The sequence below is a fragment of the Phodopus roborovskii genome, unplaced genomic scaffold (assembly GCF_943737965.1).
Source record: "Phodopus roborovskii unplaced genomic scaffold, PHOROB, whole genome shotgun sequence".
In the NCBI taxonomy this organism is placed as follows: Eukaryota; Metazoa; Chordata; class Mammalia; order Rodentia; family Cricetidae; genus Phodopus; species Phodopus roborovskii.
Window position 1 is genome coordinate 21,068,741 of NW_026126485.1, and position 11,142 is coordinate 21,079,882.

Below are 11,142 nucleotides of genomic sequence, written 5' to 3' on the forward strand. Positions count from 1 at the left end.
GCCGTGCGGTCTCCGGCTGACTGGGTCTGCGCCTCGCCTCTTTCCCCGGCCCGCGGCCTGTATCGGCCGCCACGACCACACTCGCGGAGGAAGAGAGGGCCTCCGGGTAGTCTAGTTAGAAGCACGCCTTTCCCTCTACGTCCCCACTCATCGAGGAAGCTTCTCGTTGGGGACTGTCCATCCTGCTGCTTTAAATTAAGAAAAAACAACAAAAGCCCGGATCTGGGCACTGTGTAACACGCCTGTGACCCCAGCACTCGGGAAGCAGAAACGGGAGCTTCACAAGTTTGGGGGACAGGCCAGAGAGTTCTAGGGCTTCATGGTGAGACCCTGTATCTAAAATACTTAAATGAAAGCCTCATCGTCAGGGCTAGGGATGGATTCGTGAGGAATGCTTGCAATTGCCGGTGAGGGGGTAGAAGCCTTTAAATTTGACTTTGTAGGTCAGAGGAACAACTTTGGGTTCTCAGGGAGGGACGGTGGTGAGCCTTGGTGGCAGGGCCTCTACTGAGCCATCTCACCAGTCCCAGTTAAGATTTTTTGAATGAATTTCCAGGAAAGAACTATAGAAATGGAATGCTGTGTGAAAACAAAGTACTTTAAAAAAAAAAAAAAAAAAAAACTGGCATTTCAAGGAATTCTCCCAGCCCAACACAAACACCACCCCAGCCAGAACCCAAATTTGCACTCAAAGGCAGAATTATCAGCTTCCCTCAGCATATTTACTTCTGTTCTCGATCTAATCATTTTCCTTATTGTGGCCTTCCTCTGGGACTATTAGCTCATACAGTTGAGAAATTTGTTTTGTTTTTAATGTTTCTAGCCAGGAACACTATATACTATCAATAGCCCAAAAGCCAGATAGAGTTTGTGTTATGTAGGTCCACGAAGACTTTAGATTTCAGTAGTGTGCATGTTCCATTTCAACAAATATTTATTTACAGAGGGCATCTAAAATTACCATACTGTGCTTAGTCTCAGAACTTACCAAGTAGGAAGACATTCATTTCAATCTCCCATTCATTGAACAAACGATAGTCACCATGCTAGTCCCAAGAATACAAAGCCATTGGCTGGTCAGAAGTATTTATAGTCCAAAAGAAGACACATTAGTCTCATAAATATACCCCCTACAGCTGTGGGGGGGAAAAGTCACCAAAGAAGATGCCTAACTTGGGTATGTGAGTACACAGGTATCTAGCACAAAGCTGAAGGAAAAGGAATTAACCAGCTAACTAATGAAGCAGGAAAAGAAAAAAAAAAAAGTCAGTAGATAATCCTGTGGCTGCCCACCTCTCTCTGGGTGTTTTAATTAGGGGTGGGCTGAGGAAGGGAGGGCATAGGGCCCTAGGGTTCTGCAAAGCCAGCAGAGTTTATCCATGCTGTGTTTTGAGGGCCAAGGTACTCATGTTTCCTAAAGGACAAAACTTCTCAGCCTGGTGACAGAATGGTGTGATCCTGAGTGGGATAGTGGGGAGGTGGCCACGAGAAGGATATAAGACTGCATGGGCATGTGAAAATAGTATCAAATGCTACTTTTAAGCACCTCAGTGCCAGACTCCAGTGTTACTTCATCAATCCCACAAGAACTCCATGAAATAAGCTGGATGGTGGTGGTATATGCCTGTAATTCCAGCACTCCAGAGGCAGAAACAGGTGGATCACTGTGGGTTTGAGGCCATCCTGGTGTACAAAGTGTGTTTCAAGACAGCCAGAGCTACACAGAAAGAGCAAGTAAGGCACATGAAACCTAGAAGTTGCTAGATATCATGGTCCAAATCTAGCCCATGTAGTATACAGTGGGCCATGCTCTTAGTTAGACACAGTACTTGGGGGAGAATCACATGAGTCACCATGAAAGACATTGTCTAAAATAAAAGAAAAAATTAAACACAGCTTCAATGTCCTAACCGATATTCCAAGGTTCCAGAAGAGAGCAAGATGCAGTCTTTGTTTTTCCAGACAGGGTTTCTCTGTGTAGCCTGGCTGCGCTGGAACTCAGTTCTGTAGGCTGGCCTTAAACTCAAGAGATCCACCTGCCTCTCCCTGGGATTAAAAGCATATTCTTTAAGTGGTAGGAGCACACTTGTAGAAAGCAGAATGGGGAGCAAGAATTCAAGGAGGTCACAAGTCCCTTGCCCCTCGAGGGAATCCGTGTGACTACATGAAGAATTTCTGGAGTCCCAGGTAAACTAATTTTAAATTAACCAAAAAGGGTTTGTTTTGGAATGGACATTTTGAAGTTTGCCGATATCATTACTGTGTAACTAGATACTATAAAATGAAATTATGGAATATAGTTTTAAATAATAATGGCTCATGGCTGAGGCAAGAGTCAAGTCCAGCCTGGACTATACTGGAAATTCCAGGTCAGCACAGAATGAAACATTGTCTCAGAAGCAACAACAACAAAATGTCACAATAAAATAGAAAAGTTGACAAGGCGTTTTACTCTTGTGGCCCCGTTTCTTGAGATTAACCTAGTAAAACTTTGTTTACAAAAATGAGACTGATATAGTGCACACCTTTAATCCTAACACTCAGGAGGCATAGGAAGGTGGAGCACTTGAGTTCAAGGTCAGCCTGATCTTCATCTAGTTCAAGGTCAGCCTGAGGTACATGATGAGACCCTAATCTGAATATAAAGACTAAAGAAATATCTGAAGCTCTGGCTTAGTTGTAAAGCACTTGCCTAGAATTGGTAAGGCCTGGGGTCTGATCCCCAGTAGGAAGGGGAAAATATTTTAAAACTATTATTTTTCTTTCACTTTTTAGGAGAAACTTGCAGTTCCTGTGTAAGGAAAAATGGAGACAGTTCAGGAGTGAACTTTGCATTTTCACAGGCACTGGACAGGTTTAGAAGGATACAGGCTTGGGAAAAATAGAGCTAGCCCCTCTGGGGTGGGACCAAGCCCACCCCACCCCCAATCTCTTGATCTTTCTGAACACAGCAGTAAGATGAACAAGAGAACCTGCCATTGGGACAAAGTTAACACACTGTTGGCAGAAACACAGGCATCTCTGCCCCTCACACCTTACCCCTCCTTTGTCCCAATAGCATTTGTTCATCTGAAAATGACAGCATCTGTCTGGACTGATGCTGACAGACAGCCAAGAACTTTGTAAATCTCTGGAGTCTTTGAAGTTGCTGGGTACCCAGGACAGAGTGTTCCCAGAGATGCCAAAGAAAGGCAGGCCTCGAGGTGTTGGCATTTTTACATCAGCACCCAAATGGGGCCTCTAGAACTTTTCCTCTTGACTCGTTGCTTTTCCCTTCGATTGTTTCAAGCCTCCTCTCTTCCAGAAACCAAAAGTCTCTTCTTTTTCTGAACCCTTTTTATATTATGCTAATCTCTTCAGATTAAGTTCATCTCAGTTTTAATGAGATTAAAAAACCTGATTGGCTAAGTCCGGGTGACAGGTATCGGTAGGACATGAACCTCACTGTCATAAAGTAAATGTACTGCCCATTTTAAAGTCAAATAGTAGAACGTGGATGGTGGCATTTGCCTGATACTGTAGAAAAGCACTGTTTTACTACTTGCCCTGTTAGGGATCAAACTCTGAACCCCTTGCTTGCTACAGAAGCACTGTACCACTATGTTGGGGAATATCAGTTGAAGATGTGTTACATTGGTTTATGCTGTGGAACACTTGTTTAATTATGCAAAAATGTGTTGCATTCTTTAATGTTGCATTTGTTTAACTCTGTAAAGCTGTGTTATTTTGCCTGTCTAAAACATGATTGGTTTTATAAAGAGCTGAACAGCCAATAGCTAGGCAGGAAATAGAAATAGGTGGGGCTTCCAGGCAAAGAGAATAAATAAGAAGGAGGAATGAGAAAAAGAGGAAGGGAGGATGGAGAGGGCCTGACACAGCCAGACACAAAATAAGAAGGAAAGAATGAAAAGATACACAAATAGAGAAAGGCAAAGGCCAAAGGCAAAAGATAGATAGGATAATTTAAGAAAAGCTGGCTAGAATTAAGCCAAGATAAGGCCTGGCATTTATAAGAGTAAGTCTCCAATTATTTGGGAGTTGGGTGGTGGGCCCCACAAAGAGTAAAGAGGAAAAAAGAAAAAACAAAACAAAAATAACCAACTACATCACTAAGCCTCATCTGTAGATCAGGAAGTCACTTTGTAAACAATAATGCTGTAAATGAGGGGATTTCAGGTCCTGTGCAGAAAAGACCAGAATAAGAGTGCCTGGGGAGCCTGGAGTGGCAATCACAGCTCCAACTGGATATAAAGCACCTGTCCTGTAATGACCGTTTATAAGGGCTCCAGCGACAGAAATGACTCACTTTCCTTTTAGGAACAAAGCAGGCATCCATGACTGTATCTTTATTGGGGTAGTTAATATAGTTCAGATACACAGTTCCTGGCATTGTCTCAACAAGAAGTCTTTGATGCCTGGTGGTTGTCTTAAAAAAAAAAAAAAAAAAAAAATGAAGTAGGATAAGCAGAATGAGTCTTATGTTGCTTGCCTTTCCTCTGAGATTATGTCTTCTTTATAACTCACACTTGTTTCCAACTTTCAGTCCTCCGGAGTGCTGGAATTATAGGTGTATGCTAAGACACCTGGCTTAAATTTAGGTTTCAAGTACTCTGGATGCCTGTAAACCTGGCTAGATAAGCATGCTAAGAACTCTTAATCCCCTTGGACTATAAAGCAAGTTCAAGGACTACCTGGGAAACATGAGACCCTGCCTCAGACAGTGAAAGCATACACCAAGGTGAATTCAAGCTTCATGTATGTATACAGCTCAGATACTCAAAAACTCACCCCTCCGGTATGTGATGCCACAGTAACTTTCAAAATGCCTCAGCCAGTATGACCCTCATCTAGCAGTCTGCAATACCCCAATCCAAAGCACAGATGCGGCCTTGATTTCATCTGTTTGCTACTACACTCTTGAACAGCTTTCCAGGGTTTCTTCAGGTCCCTCCATTTTTAGTAAACCTATTAAATCTCTCCTCCATCAAGCCATTAAGGTTCACTGACTCACTCTATGAGAAATGAATATATCACTAGCTGACTGGCCTCTCTACCGTTGATGCATGGTGCCCTCTGCATGCACTAAAAATCAGTCTATGTCACACCTGTCCTCCCAACATTTAAGAGGCTAAGACTGAAGATTATTAAGCTGGAAGCCAGCCTGGGCTACACGGCAAGACTGTATGTTTCAGCATGTAAGAAAAACAAAAGAACCAAGCCCTCTAATGGTGCCAGATTGGCTAAATCAAGACTTTCCTGCTGCTCTCCAAATTCCATGTGACCTCAGCAGACCACCTCACAAGGACATCTTCCTTCTTTGGTCTCCTACCTGCACTGTTTCCTGGCAATTATAGCATCTTTCACCCTGGAAATTTTCCTTTTCTCCTTATTTTTGTTTTGATTTTTAAATGTATTTCTTGTGTTTGTGTATGAGTGTACTTGGCAAGCTGTATGTGTGCAAGTCAGAGGACAACCTGCTGAAATCAGCTGTCTCCATTCACCATGTAGATTCGAGAGACTGAGCTCAGATCCTCAGCTTGATGGCAAATGCCTTTTCCTATTGGGCCACCTCAGTGGCTGGATTTTTTCTTTTGAGACAGGATTTTATTCTCTAGCCCTGGCTGTCCTGGCATGTAGCCCAGAATGACCTATTTGCAGCCACCTTCCTGCCTCCACCTTGTAAGTGCTAGAATTATGGAGGTAAGGGCCCAGCTACATTATCTCTTATTATGTATGGCTGTGGGTTCACATGGACAGCCCTAGAGACATAATCACATTCCTCTCAACACTCGGCTCTGCTGTTAGCCAGACACAGAGCCTTTCTTGGCCTGAAACTTGGAAGTGCTCCTCCCTCCCAGATTCCTATCAGCTCTGCAAAGGAAAGCAGATCCCAGGCATGTCAGACATGCCTAAATCAGAGCAAAAACATTGTTCTTTATCAGACACACCTGTCTCCATCCATTCACTGTCTGGAGTTGGAGAATTCATTAAAGAGCATGCAGAAAAAAAAAAAAAAAAAGAGCGTGGGAAGTTGGGAGAACTGAGGTATTCAAGAATGGAACTACCTACAAAAGAAGTTCCTGAATGGTCAGAAAATGCATGAGCCCACAACTATAAGTGACTGTAGTCTTCCGTATCATCCTATGTCTTCAGAAAAATGGTTATGTGTTGACCACTGCATTTTTCAAGAAGTTAGAAAACCATTTACTGGGGACTAGAAAGATGGTTCAGTGGTTTAGAGCACTTGTTGCTCTTACAGGAGATCCAGGTTCAATTCCCAGTACCCAAATGATAGCTTACAACCACCTAGAACTCCAATTCTAGGGGATCTGACACCCTCTTCGGGTCTCTGCAGGCACCAGGCATGCGCATGGTGCATACACTTACATGTAGGTAAAACAATGATACATATAAAATAGAACAAAAAATCTTAAGAACCTCAAATAGTGACTCCTTTACATTTTGTCATTTTGTCATTTTGGTTGTCCCAGGCAGGCACATGGCACTGACAATTGCTTTCCAAATGTCTTTTTTTTTTTTGGTTGGGGGTGGGGAGGAGACAAGTTCATCTCAGTTTTGAAATTTTCACTCTTTTATAATTTTGTGATTACATATTATGTACCTTGATTATATATTCCCCTCTCATTATCTCCCCCTCCCATCCAGCCCCTTCATCTTCCCATCAAATCTTCCTCCTACTTTCATATTTGTTGGTTGCTTGGTTAGTGTCTTAGTTACTTTTATATTACTGTGATAAAACACCACAACCAAAACAAACTATAAAAGGGTTTATTTGGGGCTTACAATTCCATAGGGCTAGAGTCAATGATTATGGATTGAAAAAGGCAAGGCAGCAGGCAGCTGTAACAGTTGGAGAGCTCGTATCTTGATCTGTAATAATAGAACAGGGGATAGGGGAGGCTTTTGGAGCATGAAGGTTACATCCAGTGAGACACCTATTCCAACAAGACCAAACCTCTTAGTCCTTCCCAAGCACTTCCACCGAGAGCCAAGTCAAATGCTTGAACCTATGAGGCCATCCTCATTAAAACTACCATAGTTGGTTTGTGTCCCATTTAATTAGAGTCAATCACATGACAATAAATGGGGCTGGAGAAAGGGCAACTTACAGGAGGCTGTACCAGCAGCCCTGAACTGCTCATAGCTCTCTAGAAATGGGTGAGGTCTTGTGAAACTTTTCCCCATCCATTAAAGAATCTTGATGAACCTAATCTTGTTTTGTAGCAAGTTAATGAATACAACAGCATTTCTTTCTATCCTTTAGCTCTGAGATTCTTCCCACCCCCTCCCACAATGTTTCCTGCCCTTGAAGGGAGTGATGTAGGTGATGATTTAGAGCAAAAAAACCCAAAGTCACCTATCCTCAGGACTGTCATTGGTCATGACTTAACCATTGCCCACTCCAAACAGAAGTTTCTCTCAAGTATGCTCAATGAAACATAAATATTTAGAAGGCAGTTTGGCATCATGACCATATAGCAAATAACAGTAATGTGACCTCTCCAAATAGGGAGATTTTGACCAGGTTTATAGTACCAGGCTTTTATGGAACAGGCCTCAAATCTAATGGGGAAAAAGCAGTTGGTTACTATCTTAAGATTTCTATTGCAAGCTGGGTGTTGGTGGTACACACCTTTAATACCAGTACTCTGGAAGCAGAGGCAGGCAGATCTCTGTGAGTTTGAGGCCAGCCTGGTCTACAGATCTAGTTAGAAACCCTGTCTCGAAGAAAGAAAAAAAATCCTATTGCTGTGAGGAGACACCATGGCATGGCAAATCTTATGGAGGAAAGCATTTCATTGGAGTAGCTTACAGTTTCAGCGGGTTAGCCCATTATCATCATGATGGGGCATGGTGGCATGCAGGCAGACCTGCTGGAGGAGGAGCTGAGTGGAGGAGTTTCATCTTGATCCTGCAGGCAACAGGAAGTGATCTGTCTCACAGGGTGTAGTTTGAGCACAAGATACCTCAAAGCCCATCCGCACAGTGACATACTCCAACAAGGCCACATCTCTCATTATTGCCACTCCCTTTGGGAGTCATTTTTTTTTTTTTTCAAACAAACCCATGGAATAGCTATGCTACTATTGCATCTTGCCTGGCAAGTTGCTACTGTAGCTCATAGGGTTCACAGCTAGATCAGATTGTTACTGACTTCTCCCCTAACAGTCTATATAGCATTATGAAAGCTAGCCAGCAGGGAGGATGCCGCTAGCTGAACTCCAGCTCATTTTCTCTATGTCCTGCAGAGTCTGAATGTAATTGACTCCCATAAGCTCATGGGGAGTGGTACTATTAAGAGGTATGACTTTGTTGGAGTAGGTATGGTCTGGTGTTAGTGGAAGTGTGCCACTGTGGGGGTGGACTTTGAGGTCTCCTATGCTCAAGCTGTACCCAGTCACACAGTTAATGTCCTGTCCCCTATAGCTCAAGATGTAGAACTCTCAGCTCCTTCTCTAGCACCATGTCTGCCTGCATGCTGCCATGTCCAGCCATGATGATAATGGACTAAACCTCTGAAACTGTAAGCCACCCCTGTTGCAGGATATTTGATTGCACTGTAAAACTCCCAGACTGTGTTAATAAAGTTAACTTTGAATGGGGGTGGGGTTACAGAGCCAGTGACTAGGTAACAAAATTTAGTCACAGAGAATATGGAGGACCTAAGATATGTGTATAGAGTGGCACAGGAAGGAATAGGGAAGGACTTGGAGATTTGAGAGCTTTTTGTCCTTCCTTTTGAGGTCTAGGAAGTATGGAGAGAAGGTTAGTTGGTTGTCATCGTCGCCCCCCCCCCATTGATCTATCAGGTTTTCACCCCAATATCTGACTTCTGAGTCTTTATTGCTAACAGAACAACTTAGCTAGACACAACACACCCCAATTAAATGTTTTCCTTTATAACAGTTGCTGTGGTCATGGTCTCTTCACAGCAATAGAAACCCTAGGATAGGTATCTTTAGTACTGGGGTTTTATCTTCTAGTTCTGGTGGGTAACCACGAGCAATGGAAATAGCCTGTGTGGTTTCTGGAACCTCCTTAATGCCTCATAAGGAGGTATCCTATACACCACATTGGAACTTTTGTTTAATAACCTATGGCCTTTGGAAGCACTGTCTTTCCATGTGGACTATTTCCTTCCAAATTCTATTTTTTTCACTATCCAACTACCCTTTTAGAGGGTCACTTAAGACCATCAGAAAACACAGATATTTTATATTATGATTTATAATAGTAGCTAAACTACAGTTATGAAGTAGGAATGAGAATAATTTTATGGTTGGGGGTCACAACATGAGGAACTGAATTAAAAGGTTGCATTGAGAACCTCTGTGTTACAGACTTGCACCACCATGCATGTATTATGTGGGACAGGAAATGGAGTTTAGAGCTTTTGCAATCCAGACAGACACTCTATCAGCTGAGCTATGTCCTTGCCTCCTACTTTCATTTGAATTATTTTAAGCACATGTAATTGAGTCTTTATATCTATGTTCTCTTTATATCTTTATATCTATCTTTATATCTATGTTTATATCTATGATTCTATAAAAAATGTGTGTGAGATAGGCTTTCACTCTGTACACTTAGACAGCCTCAATTTCTTTTGATGCACCTGACATTGCCTCTTAAGTGCTGGGACTAAAGGTGTGCACTACCATACCTAGCTTGGATGCTTTTCTTGTTGTTATCTGCTAAATCATAAAGTATGACACTACTTACATGCATTTTCATTGTATTAAGCATTTAAAATTAGAGATGATTTCAAATTGGTGGGTGGCAGAGCACCTAGGACACCTAGACCCTCAGTCAGCTCTCAGTGCCACAAAAATTAGGGAAGTAATCTCAACTGTAGGGAGGGTAAGAAAGAAGATGGAGGGAGTAAAGCCTGAAAATTAAAAAGGGCTATGGCTGTAGGCCAGTGATGCTGTGCTAGCCTAAGGTCCTTGACTCCATCCCTAGCATGGTACTTAAATGAATGCAGAGGAGAATGTGCACAGATCAAATGCTAGTAGACTTTCTGCATGAATACTTTCCCATCCTGGGACCTGCAGAATGTCTTAAGAATGTATCCCATGATACAGCTGAATACTGCAGGTTTGGTGGGGGTTTTTTCCCCTTTTTTGGTGTGTGTGTGTGTGTGTGTGTGTGTGTGTGTGTGTGTGTGTGTGTGTGTGTGTGTGTTTGGTTGGGGGAGTCCTTTCTCTGTTGTCCAAGCTGGATTGGAATCCACTAACAGCACAGGCTAGCCAAGAATTTACGGCAATCCTCAGTCTTTCCAGTGCTGGCGAAGGGATTACAGACCCTCCTCTATCATGCCTACTTTTATATTGTGCTGTTCTTATAATTAAAGATAATAAGGACAAAGTAAAGTCTGTGTGATTACTGACTAAGAACATAAGTACAGAAGCCATTTTTAAAAGACATTTTTATTTTTAATCATATGTAGATGCGTGCATGTTGGTGCAGGTATCTGCAGAGACCAGAAGAAAGTGTCAGATTTCCTGCCTGCCTGATGTGGGTGCTGGGAATTAAACATTGTCCTCAGGAAGAACAGCCAGCTCTTAACCACTGAGCCATCTCTTCAGACCCCTTGAGTGGGCTCCAGCCCAGCTGAATGGGTTCTAATCCCAGTACCAACAAACAGCAGCCTGAGGCATTCTGGTGGGGATTTTTGAGACCAGCCTGAACTATAACAGAGCAAGAGTCCAAGAAAATAAATATGAGGGTGAAGGAAAGCAGTAGAGCAATTGCCTGATCTGTGTGACTCTGGGTTCAACTTCCAGTATAAAATGGGAGGGCTTAACTAACCTGACTTTTCAGTAGTTATTGCATTTCTTGTCTTTGCCCCTTTTATTAATAAAAATGTAGGCTTTAAGGGTGTGTTAAAAAAAATACTGCTCAGGATTACATCATTATGGTTTCAATGAGCCAAAAATTCTATTTCCCCCCTATTACCCAGAATAATAACTCCTAACAGCTAAAAACTTCAAAGCACTTCGCGAGCACTTAATTAGTCCTCTCTGGTGCCAAAGAGAAAGACACAAATTCACAGAACTTCATCCTGACATTCTTCAATTTGGCGAGCCTTCTGCTGGCTTCGAAAAGCTTTGTCTGTCC